The following is a 13,666-nucleotide window of genomic DNA, read 5'->3' as shown; positions in this document are numbered from 1 at the left end:
CTTAAAGACTAGACTAAAGACTAGACTAAAGACTAGACTAAAGACTAGACTATAGACTAGACTATAGACTAGTCTATAGTTTAGAATTTAGGAGATTTTTTTTAATAATAAAGTTTGAGACCATAACATGCTATATCCGAAATTTTGGACCAGTTTGCCCGAAGAATTTGTAAACTGTAGGCTATGGGAACTAGTACTGGTTCAATTTGGGTTATTAAGGGATGGGATGACTGTACCAAGGATATCATAAAATATTCATATTTTCTAATTTTTGAGACATACGATTAACCAAACAACTAAGTACTTACTATACCCATATCACTAACGCATTTATTGAAAATTAGGTATGTATAAAACTATTATAGTTTTTATAAATTTTATAAAAATTTTTTAAATTCCATTTTTTTTTTATTTTTAACTTTCTATTTTTTATTTAAAACGAGCATGAACTATTTTTTATAAAATAATTTTGGTGGGAATTACACATGTGATCAGAGTTGTTAAATATTTTAAATCGAAAAGATAATAATAAAATCATCCACTAATGATGTACAAAGCACCTGTGAATGGATAAACTGCAGCATCTTTAACAAAAAATTGAAATTTTAAAATAGTTTTAGTTTTTATTTTAAATAAAACATTTTCAATATTGACCTTCAATAGGTTTTAGTTCTTTTTTTGTCTGTAAAATATCGGCGTTTGTTGTTTTATTTGCTCATGTTTTTATTTTCAAACGCATCTTTGAAAGAATGTCGATTTTTGTAGCTCAACCTGATCAAATATTGTTTTATTTTTTATGTCCATTTTCATGTTTGTTTTTCACACCATTTATGCCAAAATAGTATTTGATTTATTTGTTTTGTTTGAAATAAATCACATGTGTGGGTTAAGACAAAAACAAAAAACAAAAAAAAAATCACCAACAAGAAACAGAAACATTTAAAACAATTTATGGTTTTGCGCCATATTGCGCGTAACTGTAACCGTTTTGCTACTGTTGTCCGTCACGGTTAGAAAGTGTGAAATTTTGAAAAGACAAGAGAAAAGAGTGCGTAGTTAGCTAAAATGTTTTGTTAAAATTTTAAAAATATTTAAGCTGAAAAAAACTGTTAGAATAACATCGTAAATATCTGATTAACCTATACAACACATATGGTTTTGTGTGAAATCGAAAAAAATGGTCAATGAGTTTAACTAAAGTAAATGCCTTTGTTCTTTGTCTTAATTATTGAAAATACTTTCTATTATAAGAATAAAAAATAAAATTTTCATAAACAGTTCTATTACTCAAATTCTACTCCGATGTCTTATTTAGGCTATATAAAAAGTTTTGATAGGAATCGTATTTTGAGGAAAATTGTATTAGATACGTCCTGGATGTGCCTGGTTTCTTGACTTATGATATCTTTTGATTCATAGTAATTGAGTTCTTCTGAAATTTATAAAGATTAGCATTCAGTTTTGAGAGTTTGCATTTAACCAAGATTGAATGGTATTAACGTCAGATCAAATGAAACGACTATTGGCCAAATAAATGAACCTCCACAGCGTCCATTAATTCTATACGTGGACTTGATTGACTTCTTCTTCATGTTGCTTAAAATGAATCAGATGCATTTGGTGCAGCTTTGGCCAGATTTCAGCAGTTTATAATTAGTAGGACACTTTTGGTCCTTTAGCGCCATAGATTTGGCTTTGGTCTCGACTCTTCTGGTTGGTTGGACTAATTTTAAGCTTCGGATTACACAGATCTAGAAAATTTGAAAAAAGCTGAAACATTGAATTATACTTGCCTCGCTGGATCTGAATATGACCTCAAATTTTCCCAATCACATCTGGAATTTATTTGATATTAGAGATAGACATCGTTTCCTGAAGTTTAAAAAAACGTCACTTTTTGGCCCTTTTTGAGACAATATAACAGTGCCAAGACAACTTTAGTTATTAAGTTGACAGAATGAACTTTCAGATGGCATATAATATAGCAAAAAGGGCCAAAAATTCCGTTTTTTCAGGACACGATATTTCAAATCCCCGATGTGATGATGAAAATCTGATTCGAATTATAACGCCTTAAAATGGGCCAAAAATTTCGTTCTTTCAAACTTCAGAACACGATATCTCGAATACCAGATGAGATGGATATATACTGAGACAGCTCAATTGTTTAGAAAAATATACTTTGGTCTCTTGATTTAAAATTTGTCATCGCTGGAACAACCTTTCCTATCCATTATGTTCAGGCTATCTAATCCCGTTACTTAATCATCATATCATATCTTTTTTCGACGACAATCCATAATTACACCGACTTATTTGATAGACAACATTATGATCTCCATCACGAAGCCAAAACTTTATTACAGGGGACACACTGAGGTAAGTCTGGTATGAAGAGAGTAAACCCTAAACATACACTGTCAAAGAACGGAATTTTATTGATAAAAAATGACCCATTCATCCAACCCATGCTATACCACTATTATCCGATACATTCATAGAGAAAAACATGCGACACATTCTCTTGGTTATTAGATTAGAATCTAATCATTAGATTGAATGTACATAAAGCACAGCAACCCATGTGTAGAACTGGTTTAGTAGGCGGGAGATTGAAGATGTAAATCAGCACACAAAGTATTAGCTCTGCTGGACCCTAGTAATGAGAAGTTACATAGAATATGTTTTGAGGTTTCCTCTTGTAAGCCACAGAATCTATATAGATTCGTTAAAGAGTTGTCTAAGTGAATAGATAGTATTTGAGCGCTAGTAACTATTGGGTTTTCCCTTTGACAGTGTTATTAAACGCTTTGTTTCTCTGATCCTTTTTGCGAATAAATTCAGATTTCACCCAAGAACCAAATGCAGTTTTGGCATATCTTTGGGATATACCAAAAAGGGCTCAGAACCAATAAATTAGCGATGAGCGCCCCTATTTGACAGCCAATCTGCCCTGTCTTGGCCAGAATGACCCAACATAAAGTCAGTTTGTTGTGTCTACCTAATTTAATTAGTAAATCAATCAGTCAATCAGTCCATTGCACCACCGACCTAACGTCGTATGGCAATAAGGCCTTAAGTGATGTTTGGCTATTCGTTATTATAAATATTTTTATTCCCTTGGTTTTTATCCTCACAAATAAAGATGGCATATATTTCTGCTTGAAGGATTGAAGGATAATATTGCTCGGGGGTTAGCCTTTTGGAAGTTGAGGTCATAAATTCCCGCTCCCCTTTCACTTTTGTTTTGGCTATGCGGTTGGGTTACTCGGCAACAGTGACGAACTTATCCCAACCAACCAACATTTTCTTCATGCGACTTAGGTTTCAACTACAGCTACAACGTGTACTCCGAAGGGTCCTCAGAAATAGCCTGAGTAGGACAAATCCTGCAGGCAACGGACTCAAGTAGTATGAGATTGTGTGGTTCTCTGATCAGAATGCGAGTTAAAAGACTCCAAGTAAGGACTCCTCCAGTTTAACGACAAGACTAGAGGTATTAGTAGCACCGTCGTTAACACCTAAGATAAAAAATTTAAAAGGTTAATTCTCCACCTTTCAATATTGCTTAAATCACGTATTACAACTTTAATATTTTCCGATATTACAACATGAATATTTCATCCAAAACTCATTAATCCTCCAAGAAACAAACTATTTCTAAATATATCAGCAATTTCATCTAAACACAATTTCTCCTAACGTCTCCCAAAATTAATTTCGACCCATCAACATCAGCACATTCATACATCATGACACAATGATGCCAGCCAACATATTGTTGCAAAGAACGATGAAGAAGGGGTTGCATGATTTACACATGTTTACACATTTACATTATAAAAAGTCTATCAAAAAAAAAAAAAGAAAGAATCATTTCGTTTTTACGATTACAATTGATCATATCAATGGATCGTAAAAAGCACTTTTATTTCTTTATAAAAAATTATGTTTTCTGCGGTTTCTGTAAAGTAGACATTTTAAGGAATAAGAAAAAAAATGCCGCACAAAAAGATCCAACACCACCAACACAATCGTACACATATTACGATGAATATGTAATGTATCTGAATGCCGAACAAGTATCTCAAAATTACTCATAATCCACTGAATATGAATGGGAACGAGCTAGTGAGTGAGTGTGTGTTTGTGTAGCTGATTATGCATAATGGGTGGTCTGTGTCAAGTGATCCAAATGCATTCGAGCAACATGCACCACATTGTCTTACATACAACTTGTGGATACGAATCGGTTAAAGCGCAATCATAAGGAGTATTATTGCCAACGTTTGCTGCGCTGAATATGATGAACGCGATAATGCTGATGACGATGTTGATGATCTTGTGTGTTATTTTAGCTGTGAATTGATGATGTTGCTGCCTGCCGCTGCTGCTGCTGTTGTAGTGGCTGGTGATGATGATACCACTAAACTTTTTTTCTTCTTTACTTTAGAGTGACTGACTGACACTGACGGCAAACTTCAATGATTTTAGAAGAAAAATAAAATGGAAAAAAATAACACACAGATTCACAACAAAGAGTTGGAAAAACTAATATCGAAAACAATTTGAAAATCTATTGTAGAAAAATAACAACAACAAAACACCAATTCAGCAAAAAAAGTTTTCGTTTTTTTTTTCTTTTTAAGATTTTCCGTAAAATTATAAAAAAATTGAAATTTTAAGGCGTTGAAATGTAAAATTGATTGCGTTTGTCTTGTTAGGGAAAATGATCGATTGTTGGGTGTGATGGGTTTGTTTTAGACCGTTCAATTGTGGCATGTATGAATGTATGTATGTTGTTGGTGTGTTTGGCGGTTGTCTAACTAGATCAATGTTCGTCAAAGTGATTGGAGTGATCGACATTTTATTTTCGACACCTAATTATCCATGCAGACAATTACGAATTGTTATATTAGTTTGGCGGCAAATTTTGAATTGTTCAAGTTAAGAGTGTGATTGAAAATTATAATTTGTTGTTTGGAACAATTGGAACGAAATTTAGAAAACAGGCCAATAGTTCCACGCATACCGAATTATTTCAAAAATATAAGTTTCTAAACCACTGTGCTATGTTCAGAATCTTAGTCTTTTAGATGTAAATATATCCTTGACGTTTTCTAATCAATGTTCCTAAGGTTTCATATAACTGGTATAATATTGCTCCCAAGTTGTGTGGAAATAATTTCGACAAAGGCTTGGTAAAACAGAGAGAGTGTTCCTGCGTTTCATTAGTCTGACCGTATGCTCAGTATACGTCAGATTCCGTTCGTTCAAACTATTATAATTGTAACTGTAGTTCTATGTATCGGAATACGCGTAGTCTTCTTTTTAAGTTTGGGTTACTTCATAGATTTTTGTTGCCCACCATTCCCTATGTTAGTGTGTGATTATCTAGCCCAGGCTTTAAATACGCTCGAACAGTTTTTCATTGGTCAGGTTAACGTTCTCTAATTCCATTTCCTTAATGGCAAGTTAAGTATCTAATAATCTTAGACTTAACAATATTGGCCAACAACGCCTTATTTACCAATAACTATCGGAAGCCTGGAAGCTAGTTTTATGATCTAGAAGGTGGTAATATGTAATATTATGTTTCTGGTGTTTCGGTTCAATTTCTGCTCAAGAATATTTTATATTTCAGAATAATTGATTAATATGTTCAGTATACACTGACCTATATTCGACTTTCGTCAATTAACCCCTCGGCTGCGTTTCGTGCTGGACAATTTTTTTTATTGACAATGAAAATATTTAGGAATCAAAAACTATTGATGTTCTTTTCCTAAGAATACAGTGTAAAAGAAGGATTCAAATGTCTTGGTATTCTCGAACCCATTCAGGAGGTTGCGAATGGAACTTCATTCACTGGAGCATTGTCGAAAAGTGGGATATTTTACGATCTTAGCGATATTACGTTCTATGTTCCTATGAAATTCTGGAACTTGTTCCCGACACTTTCATATTTATATATAACACATGTCTTTCATGGAGAACACATTCATTTGTGGTCGATTGTTGAATGTGGACTGGACGACACATTACAGAAAAACTTCATTCTTCAGCCGTAACTTCCGTATGTGAAACAAACTACCTTCAGAATTATTTCGAGAAGAATGCATCCATTTGTGGTCGATTGTTGAATGTGGGCTGGACGACATATTACAAGGAAACTTATTCTTCCGTATGTGGAACAAATTTCGTTCAGAATTATTTCGAGATAAAGGGTTTTTATTCAATGTTCTCTTAACTTCTCGATCAATGAGACCAAGAGACTAGTTAATTGGTCGGCTTATAAGGTATATGTGAACAGATTTAAAAATCTTGTTAGAAGTGTGAAACGCGTATCGTAGAGGATCTTATGTAGCCTCAGTACTTGACTTTTCTTTCTAGCAATATTCAAAGATTGTAGTAATTGAACTGTCAACGGTGTTCAAAATTGAATCTTTTAAATCTCCGCGTCCCGATAGCATTATTCAAAATGATCTTCAGCATAATGGGGACATCATTATGTCCTGGCAATTTCGGATATATAACAGTTGCCTCAATTGGTTTTATATCCCTTTATTATGGACCAGTTGAATAGTGGTTTTCAGACCAAAGAGGGGTTAAGGCCATGCATTTCTGATCAATTAATCCTTCGTATTCCCCGGGAAAGGATTATAAGATAATCTGTTGAATCTAACGAAGTATATTTATTCCAACACGCCTAAATCAAATACAAATCACTTGAGACAGCATTACGTTCGCTCGTAGGATTCCCTGAATAATATCTTGAGTATGTATAATGAATATGCATTTGGATATGGGTCGCCGTAGTCGGGTTAACATCTTCCAATTGTACTCAAACTTTGGAAATCCTAAAATCTGACAGAAAGAAACATTTTAGGGGGGTGCCCCAAAAAAAATCTGACATTTTTTTACCCTATGAGATAAAACCATTCTAATGTACATGTATCAGAGAAAACTCAGTCACATTCTGAAGTCTACATGACATCCAATTTGTTTCGTAAATATAGAATATCTCTGAACGTGATGGCGCAACATTCGGACCTAATATACATACCTACAATGAGATGGTTGGTGAATTGAACCAACAATGAGATGGTTGGTTCAACGTTTTGGCAGAACTGACACTTTAGTTTATCCAGAAGAAACTAAATAAATATAGGTCTTTTGTGCAACAGCAAGTCTGATCTGATTAATTCTAATGATATGACTCTCAAATAAGCGGCTAGGAGATTAAATTTTCAATTTAGCGACTTCAGAAGTTGCAATGACGATGATGAAGAGGAAACGGTCGAACACAGATTTCACTAAAATTACTATACCATATGAGAGAGCAATTTGTTGCAACGTCAACATATCCAAATATGGAGATCAGTTGTTGCTGTAGTTGGAATTTAAACCTGTCAAAAATTATATACCTGAACCCTTTTATTGGATCAGAACTTCTAATTTGTTAGATACAAACAAAATTTGTACTAATTAAGAGATAATTAACAAACAAATCGAATTTTACTGATCTTTTTCTGTTGCTTTTCAAGTATTTCATTGCGCAAACAATTTCAAATTGCAAAATGGTGGTTTCTACATTCAAAATGAACAAAAGCCATTATTAGAATACAATTTTCTTCAAAAGCAAAGAACACAAAATAGTACGCAATGAAATTTTTTTCAATGAAAACGAGAACAACAGGAATCATTTGGTTTGAGCAATTAAACTGTCGTATAATTTCCATTGAATTTTTATATTCACAATAATAAAATAGTAAAATTTATGGTGCCATGATCTGCATTCAATAAAAACATTTTCACAGATACAGATTTCGTTTCGAAATGGCACAAATACACAAACAGATCCAATACATTTCTACATAAAATTAAAAGCTCTAACAAAGCAATTTGCCAATTTAATGGTTTTTTTGAACAAAAAAAAAAAAATTAAAAAAATCATTGAAAAATGGCTGAATACGTTAAAAACAAACGCAACCAACAACAAAAAAAGTAACAAAACAATTACATATAAAACTTTATTTTACGAAATATGTATTTAGCCAGATCAAGTGTTGAAATGTACAAGAGGGAGCATTGATCGTAAGATGAATGGATCTTTCCAGTATTTTGCTACTTTTGGGGTCATTTTGTTAAAAACGTTGCGGCCGAAAAAGGAAACGTAGCTTCCTGTGTATTGGGATTTTCACTTTAAAAATGTCAGTTTTATTGCTGCCCAATTGAATTTTATTTGGCAACATCATTAATTAAGAAGTTAACGACACACTTTGCTTAAATCATCAACAATCGTGAAATTTCGTTTATTTTGAAAAGTTTAAATAAAAGTGGATGATGCATGGAAGGAAGCATGTTTGTTGGTGAATCCATCCGTAGTATAGACGACTATAGTATGTGGGAGTGTATTATTGTAGCGTTGTGTTTCTTTGAATTCATGTTTTTGCCTTTTCTTTTGTTTTGGTTAATTTGGGTTGGCTGTTGGCACTTCGTATTTTTCGATGTCTGTTTCATTTCACTCGACAATTGTTGTCGTCATTCTTGGTGTTGAGTTAAAAATGTGAATTGGTATTTCGTATATTTCTTTTAATTACCAGACTTATTCTGTGCGTAACAGTGGGGAAGAAACACATACATTTTAAAAATGTTTTTACGTTTAAGTATATGAATCATTTGATCTCCTTATAGATCGTAATTAAAAAACGAACTTATGCGTCGGTGGTTAAATGTTAATTTCGAAACCTTTAAGTTAGTTCGATTTATAACTTTTCTGTAGAATCTTTCCACTTATCTCTTACAATAATCATAATTTTATATAAAACTAGCCCACTGTATATGTATACAGGTACACAATGTATACAGGTACACAATGCTTTTCTGGGACACGGTTTCGGTAGCATTTTAAGAAAATAATATTTAAACCAACATGTAATAGTTTTACATTAACTTATTCTTTATAAGTAATTCCAGCTATAAGTGAGTAGTCCGTATCGAGTTTAAAATCTAATATCGTTTGTCGAATAAAGGTTGGAAACATAGGGAATCATAATTTGGGGTTTGGAACATTATTTTCGTTACTATAACCTTCACCTTCGTGAGAAGATTATATGTTCTAAAATATGTATATGAATTCTTATAATTAATTTCAATGATGACATCCTAATAAGATACCGTACATTCATCATCATTCAACACACTTCTCAATCATCCATCACATTCATGGGGAATCATTCAACATAACTTTCCTAAGGAGTATCTGGCGTCTGGAACCGAACAGATTTAACCGTACATCAGCCACCTCGTACACCCTTAAGCGACTTCTACAATAACCCGCACAAGATAAAGACTGAAACTCTACCCTGCGGGCCACCGGTTTCCGTGTTGCTACAAATGATAAGTAATGTCCGTTTGTCTGTTGAAATCACGATAGTAACCACGCGGAAAGAGAATATTCTATATTGTTAATGTTTGTTTTATATTGAAAATTAACAATATCGGTCCATGATTTTGCATAGCCCCTATATGAGGGGCTTAATAACAAAAGTATAGCGACGAAATTCGTAAAGGGTTTATGAACACTGAAAAATAATTCATTCAGTTCCCTTTTTTTCATGATAAGGAGCGCACAACAGGCCCGATAGTGGCCTAGGTGTATTTCTTTGGATTTGATGTAGTATACATCCTCCTATCAACCTACCTACCTACCTATCTATGAAATTCTTTCTACAAGATCCGTCCATATTTAACCCTATCTTCCATATGAAGACCCCTTTCGAAAATGGCTTTAACGATCATAACGGGTTCAAAAATATATGTATGGTTATGAAATTAGACAAAAACTAATATATTTCTACCAAAATTTATGAGGATCCGTTTAATATAAGGTCCCTTTAAGAAAATGACTATAACTCTCATTACTGCATGAGAGTTATAGTTGCCATGAAATTCGACCTAAACAAGTTTTGCAGGAAGTAAAATCTCTCTGATGAGGTCCACTAAATGAAGTGGCTCTAACTGGCACGTCAGAAACTAGATTTTTGTAAACCATATAAGAATAGAAAGAAGTCGAAGTGCTTTACGTGAATACCGGTCGTGTTGACCTTATTTCACTTTTTTAATCACAGGGTGACTGGTTAGAAGCCTCACCGCCGCTCCATTGTGTTTTTTACACACCGGTGGCAATTTTATTGGTTCAGCCGATCCATGTACAAACACTTTGCTCAAGTACTCGAGCTATCTAATCTCCGACCATTGTTGCCCAGTTGCTTAACTTCGGAGATGCAAAAACATCACTTCCGTTTACAACCACCTCTGTTGGTCGGCAACTTCATCTAGAGACGTATTCAAATAAGTCGAGAATTGTACTTACTCACAGAGAACACACTTGTATGAACAGAGTAAACCCTGAACATACATGGACGAGAAGGGAAAATTCAATGGTATCACTTGTACTTGTACCGATACTCTTATAGAGAACAACATCTGACACACTAATTTTAGGTATAAGGGTGAATGCCTCTACATTCATCTCGTATCATATACACCTAACACAAACTCTTTTCTAACGCTTAGTCCCACAGTCACTACTCTGTGGGGTATCTGTTGTCTCGGCAACAGCACCAAACTTATCCCGAATTATAGATTTTATGGTGCATATTTTTGTCTTTTAACAGACATTCTCTCCTCGCTAATTTGGGTTTAAACCTCAGCCAACATGCAGCATGAAGGGATCTCTACAATAACCGGGACAAGACAATGACCGAAACTCTGGGTAGTGGGCTACTGGTTCCCGTAGTACCAGCATATGTGGTTCTCTTGTTCGACCCCATGTAAAATCATTCCAAGGAAAAGCCGAGGATATATTTGATCATCACCAGTTTATAACCCGGTTCATATTTGCGCCAAGCCCCCTTTAAAATCTTAAGATATAAGTCTATATATAGGACCACTTTCTGTAATTAAGTTTAGTTTACAACATCCACATTGATGGTGGGTACCGAAAAGCGCATTGGTTTCTTTCTTTATGGCAAAATAAATTGTCTGTGAAGAGAAAATGGCGCCTTTATATGTAATACATATGTATGTACAGTGTCTCTCATAAGTATTCGAATTTAGGTAAACTATGAAAAGATACCAAATTTAATAATATATTTTCTATGCAAAATAAATAAATTAATTTGTTATATTGTCTAGACAGTCCTTATGTTTGATATATCGTTTTTTAAAACTTGAAAAATTTACATTTACTTAAATTTATTTAGCTTTTTTTTAAAAAAGTCCCTAAAACTACTTCACAAAAGTATACGAATTTATTCTGTATTTCATATTTGAACATATTATACGAAACACAAATTCTAGAATCGAATGGTTTTTATGCTTAAAATTGTTTTAAGGAGTTACTATCAACCGAAAGGATATATTTTTGGCCCATTTGGTCCACAATTTTAGGGGATTTGTATCCTCTTTTCATGTAATATCATTAAAATGGCGATTTTTGAAAATATTTGTAATTTTTTTCTTCTTTTTTCCAGAGATAAAACCAAAATTTTATGTTGGGATTTAATAGACCCCTTGGGATATCCAAAAATAATGTTGTTTGTTACAAGAATCTGTATATAAATGTTCTAAGATATATTATTGAGATCATTCTTCTGTAGCTAGTTCAATATAATGGAACTTAGGACTATTTTTATAATACTAGGGTCAAAAATTTTCGGGGAAAGTTTTCTGGTATGTATTTTTTGGATATCAGCTTTTATACATTTTAAGTTTTCAATGTATTGTGGAAGTGTATAACTCCAAAACATGCCTCGAATAAACACCTTTCAATATAGTAGAATCATTCTTTTTATATAACAATGGCCTCCAGGCTGCATGTCACCATATCATTATGGTCTAACTCAAAAATATTGATATCTTTTAAATATTATTTACTATGATCAAAATAAACCCAAAATTTTATACTTACAGTGTTATTGTAATGGGCAACATAAGCGTGAAAGTTACGAGTACTAAAAACTGAAATCTACTGTATAGTATGTCGTTTTGTTAAGGCATGTTTTGGAGTTGTATATCGCTATAATGTATTGAAAATTTAAAATATTTTATTGCTAATATCTGCATGAATATATACTAGTTAACTTTGTCGAAAAATATTGACCCTAGTGGTACTAAAAAGGACTTAAGATCCAGATAATTCAAATAGAAACAGAAGAACGATATCAAAAATACGTCTTGGAAAGTTTAAGTGCAGATCCTTATAAAAAAAACTATTATTTTTAGATACCTCAAGGGGTCTATATTAAATCGCAATATTAATTTTTGGTTTTATTTCCAGAAAAAAGGAAAAAATTGCAAATCCGGTAAAAAATTGTCATTTTAATGATATTACATGAAAAGGTGATACAAATGCTCCAAAATTGTGGAGCAAAAGGGCTAAAAATATATAATTTCGGTTGATAATAACCCCTTAAAACAATTTTAAGCAAAAAATCATTTGATTATAATTTATGTGTTTCGTAAAATAAGGTCAAATATGAAATACAAGAAAAATTCGAATACTTTTGTGAATCAATTTTACGGACTTTTTTAAAAAAAAGTTAAATTAATTTAAGTAAATGTAATTTTTGCAAATTTAACAGAGTGCGATATTAAACCTTAGGACTTTCTAGACAATATAACAAATTTAATTATTCATTTCACACGCAAAAATATTATTAAATTATGTTTCCTTTCAAAGTACAACCAAATTCGAATACTTATGTGAGACACTGTATATGTTTGTGCAAATTTGGTTGTTTTGTGTGCCAATAGAGTGGTGGCACAGCTAAATGTTTTACTATTTTTGGGTTACTCAAGCTATTTATGAGGCAAATGGTGAAAAACTGGAGAGTGAGGGAGTGAGAAACAAGTCCAAAAGTATAGAAAAGGAAATGTGGTAATTTTAAAAATCTATTAGAACATAAATACTAATACATACATAGATTTTATAAATTTTGTTAATAAGTTTTTCAGTTTTGCTACTGTTACATTCCTACAAGTGCCATAAATTACAAAAAGAAAAAGACCACACAAGGAATATAGATTTTTTACAAATTTCTAAAATTTATGAATAATATCCTAAAAACGATATTTTCTGTTGGACTCTCCCGTAGTTAGTACCAGGAAAGCTGTATGTATTTTTAATATTCATAATTAGTTACTACAATGACAATCGATAAAACTGGCGCCAGTTTCAATTGTTCTATTGTGGGTCAGTCATTTTAAACCACATTATAACCAATGATACTAATGAATGTCAAAATGTCAAAATATTTTGTACGATCATTAGTTACAGAGAGTGACAAAAATCTCTAGGATAAATTGTAACTAATTGTCATTCATAATATATTTATGTGTATCTGAATGTATGTATGTGTGTTCTACTTGACACATTAGCAGCCAACAACAAGAAGAAGAAGAAGACAAGAAGATTCTTCAGTGTGTGTATGGATGTTAAATAGATTAGATGTTTACACGGCAGACCAGACCTCATACACTTGAGGTTGATTTTTGACAATTTGTATAGAATACTGATACCGTTGATATTCATTCATTTATTCGTATAACTAAACGATACAAAACGGAACATAAGTGGTTTTTGTATGTATTTCGTATC

Source organism: Lucilia sericata, unplaced genomic scaffold, assembly GCF_015586225.1.
Source record: "Lucilia sericata isolate MDLA Ls3-8-SP2 unplaced genomic scaffold, ASM1558622v1 Contig001855F_arrow, whole genome shotgun sequence".
Lineage (NCBI taxonomy): Eukaryota > Metazoa > Arthropoda > Insecta > Diptera > Calliphoridae > Lucilia > Lucilia sericata.
Note: the sequence above shows the minus strand (reverse complement) of the source record.